The 16,066-nt window shown below is 43.8% G+C and overlaps 1 protein-coding gene across 10 annotated transcripts in view; it reads right to left on the bottom strand.

Annotated features, from left to right (window-relative positions):
* Positions 1 to 11,077, bottom strand: part of Ppfibp1 (PPFIA binding protein 1) — a 153,361-nt gene extending 142,284 nt beyond the window's left edge. For all 10 annotated transcript variants that reach the window (XM_036180858.1, XM_036180861.1, XM_036180863.1 and 7 more), the window contains exon 1: positions 10,870 to 11,077. The gene's annotated coding sequence lies outside the window, so the exon portion shown is untranslated. The remainder of the gene's footprint in view (positions 1 to 10,869) is intronic.
* Positions 11,078 to 16,066: the final 4,989 nt, after the last annotated feature.

Here is a 16,066-nt window from a genome sequence, read left to right as displayed (position 1 = left end):
CTCTCATCTGTAAAACAGAAGCAATGCTTACATGGCTCTCATAATTAGCTGAGATAGCACAACTGAAGTTCTTATTGTAAAGTACAATTTAAGAAACAACTACATACCAAATAAACAGCAATAAACCAGCCTAGCATTAGAAGACTCAAAGTATCAAATGAGTTAGGCTGGACAACCTAAACTCCTCCCCTACATAGCAGTGCGCATTTAAAATCTACAACGTACGTTACCTGGTTCATTGCAGGGTTCTTTGGCTGGGCTCTGAAGGGAAGACGGATTTAAGCAAGAAAAGCAATAAGGAAGAGGACTCACACCTGTCAAGCACTCCAGAGGTGAGTCCTTCTGCACAGGGGCAGGAAAGACAAGCTTGGAAAGAGATCAAGATCAGGTGATGGAAGACGGTGTCACAGTGAGACAACAGCCAGGCAAAATCTAAGAATTATTTTTTCCTAAAAAAATAAACAAAGGTTGCTACAAAGCACATCCTCAACTTCCATAATAAATGTCTCAGAATAAAAGATGTGCATTCTGACTTTTAGGCAATAATTCACCGGAAACACAAATGCTTAAAGCTGTGTGCCTGAAGGTAAAGTCAATCTGCCATAATTATATACTCCAACTTCTTTACCTCAAAGTCCAATTCACCTTGCTCTTCTGCTCATCTTTCACCAAAGTGAAAGCCCATAGGAACAAGATCTTTTCTAAATCTTAACTTCAGTAAGTAAAAGTTCCTAGAAAAAAAATGCTGGCTAAAATTTCTTAAAGACTGTGCAGGCCACATTATACTTTTCTCTATGCAATCTCTACCTCAGGTTTACCTGTATGAGAACCCTGATGTAAACCAGAGCCAAGAAACAGGAAACAGATGCAGCATGAATACTCTGGGCAAGGGACAATTCCCACCCCAGGCAAACAGAAGACAGTGTAAGATTTCATCATGCTAGTAAGAATGGCACATGATTTGAAACTTAAAAACTGTTTATTTCTGGAACCTTTGATTTAATACAGCTGGTCCATGTCTGACTGCTGATAACCCATACAGCAAAATACAAAACGAATCATGAAGGGACATCACTGTGCCACACTCCTCATTACTGGTTTCTTTAGTCTTCTGCTCCAATTATGAAGGGATATCACTATGCCATACTCTTATTACTGGACTGCTTTGGTCTTCAGCTCCATCATCCTGACATCATCACCACAACAAATCTGAAATACCACAACCCGATGTCTTTCCAGCAAAAGCTCTGACTGGAAGTAAATAGTTAAAATGAAGATCAGCAGCAACCTTATCAAAACTAGTATCTAATGTAATAGCCTCTGCTTCACAGCCTCTTCCTGTGGAGCATTTCCTGGTACATTGGTAGCTTTAACCAGTAACTGAGTGTGGCACCAAAACCAGCTATTTCTCACCCCTTAGAATGCTCAAGTTTCCAAGAAGCTAGCCTGGGAACCATTAAGCCATTAAGTCTGGTTGTCTAAAAATTCCTTCTTCAAACAAGCCAAGTTTTCCTTTGTCTGGTTTTTTTGTTCTTTTCTTTTTTTTTTTTTTTTCTCCCCACTACTTTCCACATCAATAAATTAACTGACTGCCTCAAGACACATCCTGGTAAATATGTCACTTTGTATTGTTTAGGTGAGAGATTTCTGTCATTACTTCAAGTTTTTTCCTCTTGACCAATAATCCCTAGAGCCAGTTCCTCTGGAGTCAGAGCAACTTGTCTATGAATTTCCTTTCACTGCTTCCTACTCTACTGAAGACGGCCTGCAGAGAATTTAGTCAACACTTAATAACCCTTCCCATAGTATTTTTTTCAATTTCTCTGAGTGCTTTCTTCCATCCCACCTAAACAAGAGTTTTCTAGAATTCAAAATTAACCCACCACCCTCCACCCAATTTTGTTTCTCTCCTTGTCCTTCTCCCCATGCCTTGTACACACTCACTCCTTGATCACACTTCCTTCAACCCCAGCTACTATGCCATGCCTTTCCCAACAACTCCTTGAGGCAACAGACAAAAGGATCACCTGCAGCTCATCACTTTCCATGATCCTCAATGTTCTACCCTCTCGATTCCTTCTCTCTTATGCTACTCAAACTGCTCTCTGTGAGTTCACAAAAAGCCCTAGCAGGCTCCCCTGTCTACCCTTGCAATGAGTCTACTGCCTGAGATGGTATGAACAATTCCAATGCAGGGTTCACACCTTTCTTTGGCCACCATTTTTTTTTTTATGGTTCCTGCTCTACCTCCCTGGGTTGCTTTTCTTTTGCCTGACCACTCCTAAATGTCACATGTTCCCTGGATGTTGTGTACTTGCTTCTCTTTATTTTACATACTTTTCTTTGGGAGTTCATCTACTCTTAGCTTTTATATGACAGTTCTATGGAGATGGCTATCAACCTAGAAATTTGCTCACATTGCAAACTTAAATTTCTAATTTTTGCTTAAAATCATGTGGATAACATAAACTCGCAATTCTTTTTTTTTTTTTTTTTTTTTTTGAGCTGAGGACCAAACCCAGGGCCTTGCACTTGCTAGGCAAGCGCTCTACCACTGAGCGAAATCCCCAGCCCCTCAATTCTTTTTTAATTTGTTTGTATGTCTGTCTATGTGAGTATATGGACATGTGTTTATGCAGGTGTGTACACATACAGAGACCAGAAGGGGGCATCGAATACACCCTCTATCACTTGCCACCTCTCCACCCACCCCCCTTTGAAGTAGGGGTCTCCCCTGAACCTGGGGCTCATATTTCTTGGCTGGACTGGAAGCCACAAAGCCACAGCAATCCTGTCTCAGCCTGTCTCAGAGCTGGGGTTACAGGCATTTGCAGAGATGCCTGGCCTGTTATGTGGATGCTAGTATGCAAACTCCAGTCTTTGTGGTTTGAGAACAAGCACTCTTAACCACTGAGCCATTTCTCCAGCCCCCACCTAACAATGCTTAAAATCCTTTAGTATACTACTTACAGAGCCAAACCAGAGGCAGGAATACAGCCTCAAACTCTACCTACCTGACATTAGTGACTAACCATCAGTCTGATTTATAGCATGGTCCCCCACCCAAGCCCAGCTCATACAATCTGCATGACCTTGATGAAGTTGCCGAAACTCTCTCTCAGTGCCTCTGAGCCTTTGTATGTAAGGTACACATAATAGCAATACTTTCTTCTAGAGCAAATGCAGGATTAAGTTAAAGCATGTAAGATGTTTACAAGTGTTTACTGCATAGCAAGAGCTAGGTAAGCATTAGCAACTCTCACTGATAATATTATTCACCTAAAAACCTACTGAGATGGTTATGTTATTAATTTATACAGTGAGAACACAAAGGTTGATGATAATGTATGAATCATAGTGCAATCTTGAATTCTAAAAGATCAAACTTAACTCATATTTCCCATTAAAATTCCATTTTTCCTTATGTGCTCTTCTTGATTAAGGGTCATCTATTCTCTGTGGTCCCATTTTCACTTATATACCTAGTGATACCCAGCATACTATTTCCAAATCCCTCTTTATAATCACCCTCTTCCACACCTTAAAAAAAAAAATCCCCAAGTAGGAGTTTAGCTTGTCAGGTATTCAATGAAATAATAACAATATCTGTCATCAATCCAGGGCAGGCTGTTTGCCAAGAATAAAGCTATTAATGTTTCACAGACATTACCATACTTAATCCTCATAACCATTCAACTACTCCCAGTTCACAAGCAATTTAATTAACCAAAATCACATAGCTAGTCAAGACAAGGGATTCGAATCTACAATCATCTGGCTCCAGAGCCCACACCCTTCATTCCTGTAGGGTGTGGCTAATGACATTTTCATAAGCATATCCTTTACTTTCTCAGAGTTGGAAGCAGACTTCTGGGTGTTCTGGTTTAGGAATTGGAACTGAGATGAGAGCTAAAGGAACAATAGGTAGACAGAGACAAGAAACTGCAGTTATGATGCTGACACATGACCCAACCATTCCACCTAGGTTAACTGAGAACCTACTTGGAGTAAAACTATTGAGTTACTCAGCTCCCATTCTTCAGGGTCCCTACAACATGTTCCTTTCAAAATAGCTAACATCTTTTCTTAGAACTCTATATGCCAAATATGCCAGTGGCAGTCAAGAGATGGGCAGATGAAATCTAATACAGCAGATCCAGAATGCCATTTACTTCTCAGCCTCCAATTAACTTCCTTCCTTCCCAATCTGCATTTCTAAACTCTCAAGCTTTCTATCTTCAGTGCCATTTTTATTTTGATTCCTTATTTCTAATGATTTCTAATCCTTGCAAAAAATAGTAACACAAACATCAATACTACCACTTTACAGATAGGAAAACTAAAGTTGGGAGAGCTTAGTGACTTGCCAATATTAATCTGCTATAAACAACAAGGCAAGACTTCTAATTGAGTGCCTGTGGGCCTCACCCAGAACAATCTCTTTTAATTATTAAAAGAATAGGCTGGTTTTTTTTTTTTTTTATCCAAACTCAGTTAAAACCACAAGCGGCTTCAAGTCACCAACCCCTACATGGTAATGTGAAGGGTATGTAATTATAGAGAACCAAAGTCCCTAAGCAGAGAAAATGATCAAGAACCTTAATTCTATATTTCGACACTTTCTCCATTTCTCTGACGAAGGTAGGGGACGGGAGAATGTGAAAGTTTGATAAAAAAAAAAAAAAAAAAAAAAAAAAAAAATCCAAGCAGCTGATCCAAAGGAAACAGTGAGACCAAAGTAACTTCACCCATGTGTCCCAGCAGATTCACAGGTTCAACCAGATAGTTTTCTGATTCATCACTACTTCCCTTTCCTTTCCCCTCTCCACCTCGGCCCATAGCTAACTTAGAGGGCAAACCACAGGCTCACAGACTCTCCCATCATTCATAAGAGAAAGTAGAGTGTGTTCAAATTTCACTTCAAACAAAATTCAGTGAATCAGCATCTTAGAAAAAGATAATGGTTGCAGAGGTGTTCTTTGTTCAACTCCACCTATGCTTCGAAGTTATAACATGATCAAAAAAACAAAAACAGGCCATTAAAGTTCTTCCTGTTTTCATGTTTTAAATAAAGTAAATTCAAAAAAATTTCCCTACTAAAAAGCCCATGCAACTTTGTAGCAATGAGATAACATTTATACAAAGTTGTAAAACTAGAGATACCAGTGTCAGCAAAAAACAATATAATAAGATTTATTATATTGCATCCTGTTTGCCTGAAGGATTTGATCGCTTCTCTATGCATAAAATCTTTTTAAATATTTTTCATTTTATGCCTTGACAATTTCATACATGTATACAATATACCTTGGTCAAATCCACCACCACTCCACTCCCCTTTCCTTCTTCCCTGGGATACCCTCCATATACACACATCCCTCTCTCCCTCTCTCATGTGTGTGTGTGTGTGTGTGTGTGTGTGTGTGTGTGTGTGTGTGTGTGTGTGTGTTTGTGCAGCCCATCTATAGGGCCATCCATTGGAGCAACCTACCAGAGGCCACACCCCCAAAAGAAATTGACTCTTGCTTCCCTTGCAGGCTACAGTTCCTCAGCTAAGAGTGAGGCCTCATGAGCCCTTCCCCCTGAAAGCACCATCTTTAATCTCATTTTCATCTCATCAAGTTTGCCCCGTTACCAAAAACACATGCACTATGAATAGTATACCTGCTTTCCTGAAGATGTGTGCTTTACATCAAAGGCTTGATTAATTAGAGAACAGGTAAAACTACGCCATTCACACTCAAGTTAATAGGGTGCCCATGAAATTTACAGCAAACTCCAAATATTACAGTGTCTGATCTTCCCCCTACATGTTCCATTCCTGAGCTATGAGCCTTTGCCATGATGACTGGTCCTCTATGCACCCTAAATCCATACAATCCCTGCATTCATGGCCGTTTTCAGGTGTCACACTGTACAGAAAGCACTAAATGGTCTGTCTATTCTCAATTCCTTAAACTTGCCAAAAAAAACAAAGACATGTGTGTGGGCTGATCAAATGTGAGTCATACCACGTTCCAGCGAGACACATAAGCCCAGTGCAGTCACAAACTGTGACAACAAACCCACCTGGCCCATTCAAGAGTCCAAACCCACATTTCAGAAATAGAAACTTTCCAGTGCATAGACTACTCCGCATTTTACTCAGACACTCCCTTCTTATTCTGAAACTACTTAACAAGCATGTAAACATAAATCTTTTCAGAGAGGCCAATTTTTAATCTAAAATCCAAGTGTTTGGTATTTCAGTTCCTTCAAAGTAGAAAATGAAACAGAAAGGAACCCTCACCACTTTGCTTTCTAGCAACAATATAATTACTGCATATCAAAGAATGCAAAAAAAAAAAAATTATAAGTCTTTGAATTCTGTAGCGTGGGTTAATTCAGTTTGGGTTTTGTTTTGTTTTTTTCTTGCCATGAGCCTTATTTAATGAAACATTAATCTCTGTGATATATGTGACAAAAGCTGCGGAGGTTTAGTAGGCAATGGGTTCTGACACGCATTGCAATAAATCTGAGGAATAAGTAATATAACAGATGAGGGAATTATATAAGCCCACAGAAGTTTTTGGACAGTTTGATAATTGATTCAATTGTAATTTTATGAACTTTTAGTTGCACCAAAATGCTGGCCAGGGGATACTTTGCTTTATTTCTAAACACCACCCAGCACCAAAACTGAGTTTTAACCTTAATAACTTTGTATCTCTCATTTAAACTCAACTGTTTGACAGTGGTTTTTAAAAATTAGAATCGTGGGGCATGAGAGATAGCTCAGCTTGATCTCTAGCAGCCAAATGACAGCTCACAAATGTCTGTAACTCCAGCTTGAGGTGCTCCAATGCCTTCTTTGGGCCTTCAAGGATACCAGGCATGTGGTGTATAGACATACGTGAAGGCAAAACATCTGTTCACATTAAATAAAAATGTGAACACACACACACACACACACACACACACACACACACACACGAAAAAGAAATCAACACACAAACCCAAGTACGAATGGTTATGCAGTCATTAACTCATCCACTCACTGTTTTGTAAAGGTAATTCAAAGCAGGACAGAGACATGTAACATCATTGAAAAGACAGTGTTAAATAAGGTTTTCCTTCAGTTTAAGCGTGAAAATTGAGCTATTTAGAATATATGTACCTTAAAAATTGGAGATGAAAACCTCAAAAACTCAACTTTAATATAACAGTTTGTCAGCATAATTAACTATAAAACAATCCATGGATATAAAAGATTTTTAGTGGCTGGAGAGATGGCACAGTGGTTAAGAGCACTGGCTGCTCTTCCAGAGGTTCCCAGCAACAACATGGCAGCTCACAACTATCTGTATCAAGCTCCAAGTGATTAGACACCCTCACACAGACATACATGCAGGCAAAACACCAATGTACATAAAATAAAAATAAATAAATCATTTAAAAAAGGGATTTTTAAAGAAGTCAGTCAGCTGGTCAGCAACAGGAGAAAATGACCTTGTTCTAATTTGTCCCATGCTGGTACACTGAATGACAGAAAGACTGCATGAACTGGTGCTGCCTCAATGAACTTGTTCTTAAGAACAGTCCAAGAGAGCTTTCAGGTTGGGCATTATTCAGTTGGAATTATATCACGGCCTAGACTTCAAGTTTCTTGTCCAGTGATGCCAACTGCCTCTTATTTTTAACGTAGTTATTAGAACAGTAACAGTTGTTTGTCAAAAGGAATTGAATCAAAACCTAATCTCACCTTTCTCAATTAACTTATATATTTTTTAACAACTCTCATTTAATTTTCCTTGTATATTTATTTATTTAGGGTCTGTGTCCCACATATGTTACAAGGACCTGAGGCTGGAAGACAATTTGGGGGACTCAGTTATCTCTTTTGGCCATTCTGGGTTCCAGAGACTAGATCTGGCAGCAAGTGCCTTTTCCCCCTGAGCTCTCTCATTGGTTCCAGAACTCTCCTTTAAAAATACCATGTTAGGGGCTGGAGAGAGGGCTCAGTGATTAAGAGCATTCACCGCTCTTGCCTCTTGCACAGAACCTATGTCCTGTCCCCAGCACCCACATAGTATTTAACAATAGACTGTAATTCAAGTTCCAGGGGTTCTGACACCCTCTTTGGGGCTCCTTGGGCATTGCACAGCATGGGGTACACATACATACATGCAGGCAATAAGCTCATACATATGAAATAAGAAATGAAAGTACCATGCTTTATTATACCCCATCTACCCTCATAAACATGACTGAAAAAGAGAAATCGTATTTCAAATTAAGTATGTACAGTAACTGTTATCACTCAAAAAAAGTTGTTTTAAAACTTGTCAAGAAATAATATATTTTATATACATATTATATATATTATATATACATAATATAATATATATACCTCCTAAAGATATTTTTTGCTTGATTTGTGTGGTTTTTGAGGTTCCATCTTTTAGCTGCATGCTGTTGTCTAAATGCTGTTATCAACCATGGCTACACAATGCTCACCTTAACACCCAGAGGAACTCCATATCTCTTTCCTAATAAAAGAAAAGAGCACTAGAAAATATAATGTTTTATATAGTTTCATTGAACATAAACACCAAAATTTTGTCCAATATTATTGCTGGCCCATTAGCTATTTCTATGTTTAGTCCAAAAACACAACCAAAATTAAAATGTTCTGATCCTGTAAAGCACATACTCCCTTTTCAAAAAGCCTGTTCTTGCTGGCACACACATGTAATGCCAGAGGGAGCAAGAAGATCAAAAGTTCAGGGCCAGCCTCGGCTACATGGTGAGAGCCTATCTCAAAGAAGAAAGAGGGAAGTGGGGAGATCCTGGTCAAAAAGTCTGCTCTCCAAATACCCTGTGCTGTTTCGTTATTCCAGGAACTGAGAACAATACTGACCAAGGTGTGTGTGTGTGGGGGGGGGGGAGACAAAGCAAACAAAACACAAATGCCCTTTCCAGGTTTGACGACAGAGACATCTTTTAAATTCCATCTTTAAAGTCCTCTATCCCCACACTTCCTGACTTGGGTTTACTAGATTCTTGCCCAGCTCCTGGAAATGCCCTTTAGGTCAGAGTTGGGGATGCAGCTTTTGACTAACAATGAGGTCCACTCCTACTTCCTCCTTGGCAAGAGGAGAATCCTCTCTGCTGAGGAACTGCTGTCCTGAGAGGGGAAACTTGCTGCACTCACAAGTTCCAGCCATGTCCTTTCTTTTTCTTGCTTTAAGAGCTTGAAACACTGATAGAGCCAGCGTTAGGATCAGTGTGTTCAGAGTTAATTTTCCCCCAGAAAGCCAATCACACTCAGTGACCCGTGCACAGAAAAATCTCCCAGCAAGAAAAGGGGTTTGAAACAAGAAATAAAAATCAGAATCCTACCCAAGACAAATGCTTTCTCTAGTTAACAGACTTTTTAATTGAGTTCCCTTTGCACTTCTCTCAATTCTTACTGGAAGCAAGGGTTTGTTTTTGTCCCACATGTTGGAAAAAGTCATATTCTCATTATTAAGAGTTTGTATACTAAGCCTTCCACTACATTTCCCTGTTAAAACTCCTTTCCCAACCGGTGTGGTGGCACAGGCTTTCAATCCCAGCACTCTGGAAGCAGAGACAGGCAGATTTCTGTGAGTTCCAGGCCTGACTGGTCTACACAGTGAGTTTCAGGCCAGCCAGAGCTATAGTGAAACTCTGTTTTAAAAGTAATAAAATAAAATGTAAAATCCTTTCTCTAAAAATGAACTCTGAAAACACACCTAACGGCCTTCATTCAACCTTTCCTCAAGAAGCCCCAGGCAAGATCTAAATTGTCAGCAGCCTTCCTAAGCACTCTGGTGTATACACAGTAACAGTTTTAGAATTGTGCCCCAAGAAACCAGTTTTCCCACAAATGGTGAATACATTTCAAGTGAATTTCTCAGATCCTGACTGGACTATGTAAAAGAGTATCTTACGTTGACATGTAGGAATAATGTTGATATTCACTTAAGCAACATATAGAAGGGTGTAAGGAACCTGAAAAAAAATAACGATTTCGCTTTACTTTCTGGGGATGATGATTCACAAAAATCTGTGGCATTTTTAAATATTTTTCACTCCTATCCCCAACCGCACATGCACTTCCCTGCTGGTTCTGTAACAGTGTAGGAGACTGGGTTCAAGCATACATCCATCCCTGGTGGGCATTCTCTAATAATACGGGGAAACTGGGATTCAGCAGGATCTGAGCACACTTTCCAAGACTGGAGTTCTGTGATATTACATAGGGAACAGGGAACCTGGGGTTCCGCTACAGTTCTGACTGGAATCTGTGGTATATTAGAGGGAGTGCAGGGTGCGGGGTCCCACCCCAGTTCCCTGACTGGAGTCTGGTGTGGTGGAGATTGTAGGGTGTGGGGTCCCAGCACACTTCCCTGATTGGAGTTCTGTGGCATCAGAGTCCGTGGTGTGGTGGGGAGGAGTCTGGGGTGTGGAGGGTAGACCGGGTGTGAGCTGGGAGCACACTTCCGTGACTGCAGTCTGTGGTGGGGAGTCCCGGGATGTGAGCTGGGAGCACAGTTCGCTGACTGGAGTCTGTGGGTGGGAGTCTGGGTGTGAGCTCGGAGCACACTGCCCTGACTGGAGGCTGGTGTGGAGGGGAGACCGGGTGTGAGCACATTTCCCTGACTGGAGTGTGGTGAGGAGTCCCGGGGTGTGAGCTCGGAGCACCCTGCGCTGACTGGAGTTCTGTGCTGTGGGGGGAGTCGGGATGCAGGGGCCGCAGACCGGGACGAGCCCTCCCTGTCACCCCGAGGCTGCCCCCCACTCCCTGAAGTGGGGGTCCCCGGGGGCGCGAGCGCGGCTCGCAGGAGGAACCGCCCGCGGGCTTACCTGGGGCGGAGGGCCGCCGAGCTCCACAAGTGGCGGTCCCGCCTCCCGGCGCCGGCGCGGCTGCCCGGTCGCTGCTCCCGCGGCGGTCGCCCCGCGCCCTACACGGCGACAGGAGCCGGGGCCGGAGCACGGGGCCGGGCTGACATCACCGCCGCCCAGGTGCCGCCTCCCCTCGGAGCTCCTCGGCCCGCCCCGCCCCCGGCGGGAACCAGCCCCGGGGGCGCAGGGGGCGGGGCCTCGCGCCCGCGGCCCGCTGATTGGCCCGGCGCGCGGTCACTCTGAGGCGTCGCCGGGGCTCCCACATTCCTGGCGGAGCCCAGCCGAGCTGGAAGTGGGCGTCGGTGGGAAGCGCGGCTGGCTCGGCTGCGGTCCGAGCTCAGAGAAAGGGCGGCGGAGAGCCGTGGCCTCGGGTCGCCGCTCTCCCCGGAGCGGAAGCGGCGCTCACCCCGAAAACCGCCTCCGTGTCGCGGACGGGGCGGACACGGCCGGCCGGGGACCCTGCGGATAAAGCGAAGGCCCCGAAGGCCTCCTGCCCTGCAGCGCGGGCCACGGGATCCGGTCCCCGGGGAAACTGAGGACTTGGAGACACTGGGAGGACTAGGGTATCATCCCAGACACGGCCACCCTAGCTCTACGTGGTCAACTGGTGCGCTCAACCACGTGGTTGCTTTTGCTTGCAGTGACAAAATAAATAAATAAAACCACACACCATGCAAGCTTTCAGGCAAATAAAATGGACTCAGCTGAGGGAGCGGAAATTTTACTATTTACATTTTGTTTTTGTTTTGAGACAGGATCTCACTGTATCCCAAGGCTGATTTTAAAATTCTTATCCTTCTGGGCTAGCCTTCCTAGTGGCTGGGATTGCAGGCCCACACTACTCAACCCACCACTTTTGTTGGGTTTTTGTTTGTTTTTTCGAGAAGGTTTCTCCGTGTAGCCCTGGCTGTCCTGAAACTCTATCGACCAGGAGTAGAGATCTGCCTGCCTCTGCCTCCCTAGTGCTGGGGTTGAAAATGTGCACCACCACGCCTGGCTATTTCATTATTTTTTAATTGTGTGTATGTGTGCGCCCATGGAGGCTAGAAGCCCTAGGTTCCACTGGCAGTTACTGGCATTGGAATTACTGGCAGCTGTGAGGTAGGAGCAGAAGGAGCAGAAAGGCTTAACAGTTTGGCCATCTCTTCAGCCCCTGCCCTAAATTTTAAGTACCATAGGTTGCTGTTTTGATGCACAACTGAAGAGGGAGAGCCCTCACGACTGAGTTCAAACCACACGATAATAATTACTGTTGAACCGATTGCAGTGACTGAGCTAACAATTAAGAATTAACTACTATTTACTCTCTGGTGGATATCAGCGGCGTGATCCTCTTGGCTGCTAAGTCAAGAAGGTTCTCAGGAACCCTTCTTTTAATTTCCCATCGGACCCAGGACAGAATGGAATGATGAAAAGTGGCTTTATGTATACAGAATATAGGTGTCTAATGTATACAGAGTATAGGTGTCTAACTATAGCCATCATCATCTAGAAGAACAATTAATTTGTTAGCTTTTTGTTGGCTTTGGTTTTTTTCTGGGGAATGGAAGATGTGGGTTTGTGCGTGTGTGTTGATTGGGGGTTTAATTTGATTTTAGTTTGTTTGAGACAGATTCTTAGGTAGCTGAGGCTATCTGGAGCTCACTATGTAGCAAATACTAGCCTCGAACTCAGGAGCCTTCTGCCTCCTCTTCACCAATGCTGGGATTAAGGTGTGTGACATGTGACTTTCCAGTTGGCTTTATTGTTTGTTCTTTGATTGATGTCATACATTCACCCTTCTGCCAAAATATGAGATTGATTCACGATGTCCATCATTGGGTCCCATGTAATCTTCCCAGCCCCCCTGTTCATGGGAGGTAAGTTGATTTTAAAACAAGGAACCAGTCTTGGCAAGGTTCCTAGGTGCCTGTAACTGATACAGGGGATCTGACGCCCTCTTCAGTCCTACATGGGTACTACACACACAATGCACACAGGTAAGTGGGAACATGACATGTTTAAAAAAAAAAAAAAAGCATTGATTGTTCATACTCCACACAACTTTAGACGTTCTAACACTACAGAAGTAATCTAGACTTGAACCACTGTGCTCACGCCTACCTTATGTTGTCACATGGTATTTGTCTGACTTACTCTATTCCAAAGCCTTCACCTGCATTCCTGGCTCTACTTTTTCCAGCTATGATTCTCTACACCAAACCAAATGAGCTTCTGAAATAATGTTTACTTGTCATCAGCATCCCCCCACCCTGAAGTTCTCAGCCCACCTCCTCAACTATCCCTAACCTGGCTTCTGTTTTATCCCCCGACTCCAACCTTACCTCCTTCGTCTGTCCTGGGAATCCATCATCTACTATAGAAACTCACAGACCAATACTTGGGTGTCAGCTTTTGGTGTCACTGGATTGCCCATTCTTCTGGCCAGGTCCAGTTAAGGCTTTTGTCCTTTGTCAAGACTCAGCTGGGTGCTACAGTGAAAAAACAGGGCAGGGCTGGGGAGGTCTGGGATCCTTTGCAGGGCTCTGCCACTTGCTTGGTGTAACACTGGACAAATTACTTCCATTCAAGACCTATCCAAGGTTATCATACGGGGTATTTTACAGGTGTGTAAGATGTGGTTGTGCTTGCCCAGTTAGAGATAGTCCTAGGCTTCTGTTAACATTGTATAATTTGTGATGGGGGTGGGGTTATTTGTTTTGAGACAGGGTCTCACTATGTAACCTGGGTACTTTAGAACAGGCTGGCCAGGAATCTACAGAGATCCATATGCCTCTGCCCCCAGAATGCTAGGATTAAAGGGATATGTCACCTCACCCAGAAAATGAATATTTGAGACAATCTCATTATGTAGTCCAGGCAGGCCTGGAACCCACTATGCAACCCAGGCTGGCCTCAGCCTCCAGAGTGACAAGATTGTAGGCCTGCATCACATACTCCGCATTTAAAACTTCTGAAGAGCAAGCTTCATGCTCAGTCCCTCTGTGTGTTCCTTATGCCAAATTCAGTGAAAGAGTTCAGCAAATACAACAACTATACCGCGCTGGAGAGTGGATCGTGTCACTTCTTCCCCTCTTCACATGCAGTCTACTCACAAATTATTTCTAGCCAAAAACAACCAATTCCTTGTGGGTTTTTGCCTCTCTCTCCCTCCCTCCATCCCTTCCTGTCCCTTTTAGTGGCAACCTTCCCTTCCCCTCCCCCTCCTCCACCTGCTAGTCACTCATCCAACCCCTAACTCCCTCCTGAATCTTCTAAACTCACCACTTGACCTCACTCTGCCATCCCAGCCTCCTCTTCACTCTGTCAGGGCCCGTATTCTTGCCTTGCTCCCAGGGGCCCTCACAGAAGCTTCCAGCCCTAGTAATGGGATGGCGGCCTCCAGACTCCAGCTCTTCCAAAACCACAGCCAGCCACAGGAGTGGGAGGGAATGTCCACCCCCGTAGAGATGGCAGGATAGAATAACAGGAAGTTGCTTCCCGTTCCCTCTACAGCTGGAATGATAACAGCTGCCACCAAAGTCCAGAAAACAAAAGACTCAAAAGGAAAGCTGAAAACAGACCAAATCTGGAGCAGTCGTGCTCAAACAGGGGTTACATGGTTTGAGAGTAGGGGAGGGGCCAGTGGGGGAGAGTTCAGCCTCTGTCTCCCTCTTTTCTACTGGAGTCCCAGCTCTCATCTGTTCTGCGCTTGGATTTTATTGTAACACTGAATTTTTATAAGATAGCCTCAGGGGCTGGAGAAACGGTTTAACTCAGTGGTTAAGAGCATTGGATGCTCTTCCAGAGGACCAGAATTCAATCCCCAGAACCACATGGGGACTCACAACCTCTGTAACTGCAGTCAAAGGGGTCCAACACCCTCTTCTAGCCTCTGCAGCCACTACACACACATGGTGCACAGACATATATATAGGCAAAACCCCCATACACATAAAATAAAAAGTCAGCCTGCTAATTAACATTGAAGCCATAGGCCTCTGTGTCTGTTGGGGAAACTCCAATCAGGACACTGTCACAGAAGAAAACAGGATGGTGAGGGTCAAAGACCCAGCACCAACTTCTATGCCAGATCATCTCTGGCTTATGGGAATGTCCTGATGTGACGCCTGTGGATCCACACTAGCTCAGTAGGTCACATGACTATTATCTGCCTAGTTACTCCAATGTTGAGCCTTAGGAATTTTGCCAGGTACTATCATTATGTTGGGGGTGGGGACTAGAAGAGACTAGAAGCGACTAGAAAGCAGAAGAAAGGATAAAGTAGAACCCTACAGGACCCCTAAATATCATATGATGCAACTTCCTGTTGGAAGAAGCCCTTCTACAGCATTTCCCACAGGAAGTGGAGCACAGAAGCCAGGAAAGAGACCACCACAAAGAAGATCTTTATCCCACTGCGCCACAGCCTGGTTTTCACACTTCCCTCTCCCAAAGCCCACGCCGTGTGTCCTTCCATAATCCCAAACTGTCCATGAGATAAGTACATTGTTTTTTAAAGATTTATTTTATGTATGCACGTACCTGCTGAAGTTAAAGTCCCCTCAGATGCTGGGAGAGAGGATTGGATCTCCTGAACTGGAGTTACAGACGATCATAAGTCACCATGTAGATGCTAGGAACCAAACCAGGTCATCTGCAGGAGTAGCAAGTGCTCTTACCCAGAGCCATCATCGGTGCCATTCTAATGTACAGAATGAAAAGGCTTAGCAGGATTCTGAAGTGTAGGTTACTACAATACCCAGACCAATCTAGAACCCCACTGAGCCATCTCTCCAGCCACCTAGAACTGTAGGCAATCAATAAAAACTCACTGAACAAATGTCTCCACTTTGTACCCTGCTGTGGACAAGGTCTTTGGAGGTTCAGTAACAACCTGGCCAGACTGTCCCCAGAGGATTTTGGAGTCCCCAACTGTTTTCAGTCAGATGGCCAGCCCACAGTACGCTAAACAGACAGTGAAAACATGAATCAAAACAAAGTGTGGTTTTAGAATTCCTTCAAAAGGGAAGTGCTGCTGCTCTACCTGACCATCAGCATGGCACTTGGTGACAACACAGATGCCATCTTAGCTGAGACGCTAGCACTATGAATATCACCATGAATATCACTTGTGAATCCAGCCCCTCTTTCCTATAGAATCAGGTCAGTAATACAC

Source organism: Onychomys torridus, chromosome 3 (genome assembly GCF_903995425.1).
Source record: "Onychomys torridus chromosome 3, mOncTor1.1, whole genome shotgun sequence".
Lineage (NCBI taxonomy): Eukaryota > Metazoa > Chordata > Mammalia > Rodentia > Cricetidae > Onychomys > Onychomys torridus.
Note: the sequence above shows the minus strand (reverse complement) of the source record. Positions and strands in the feature narration are given on the sequence as shown.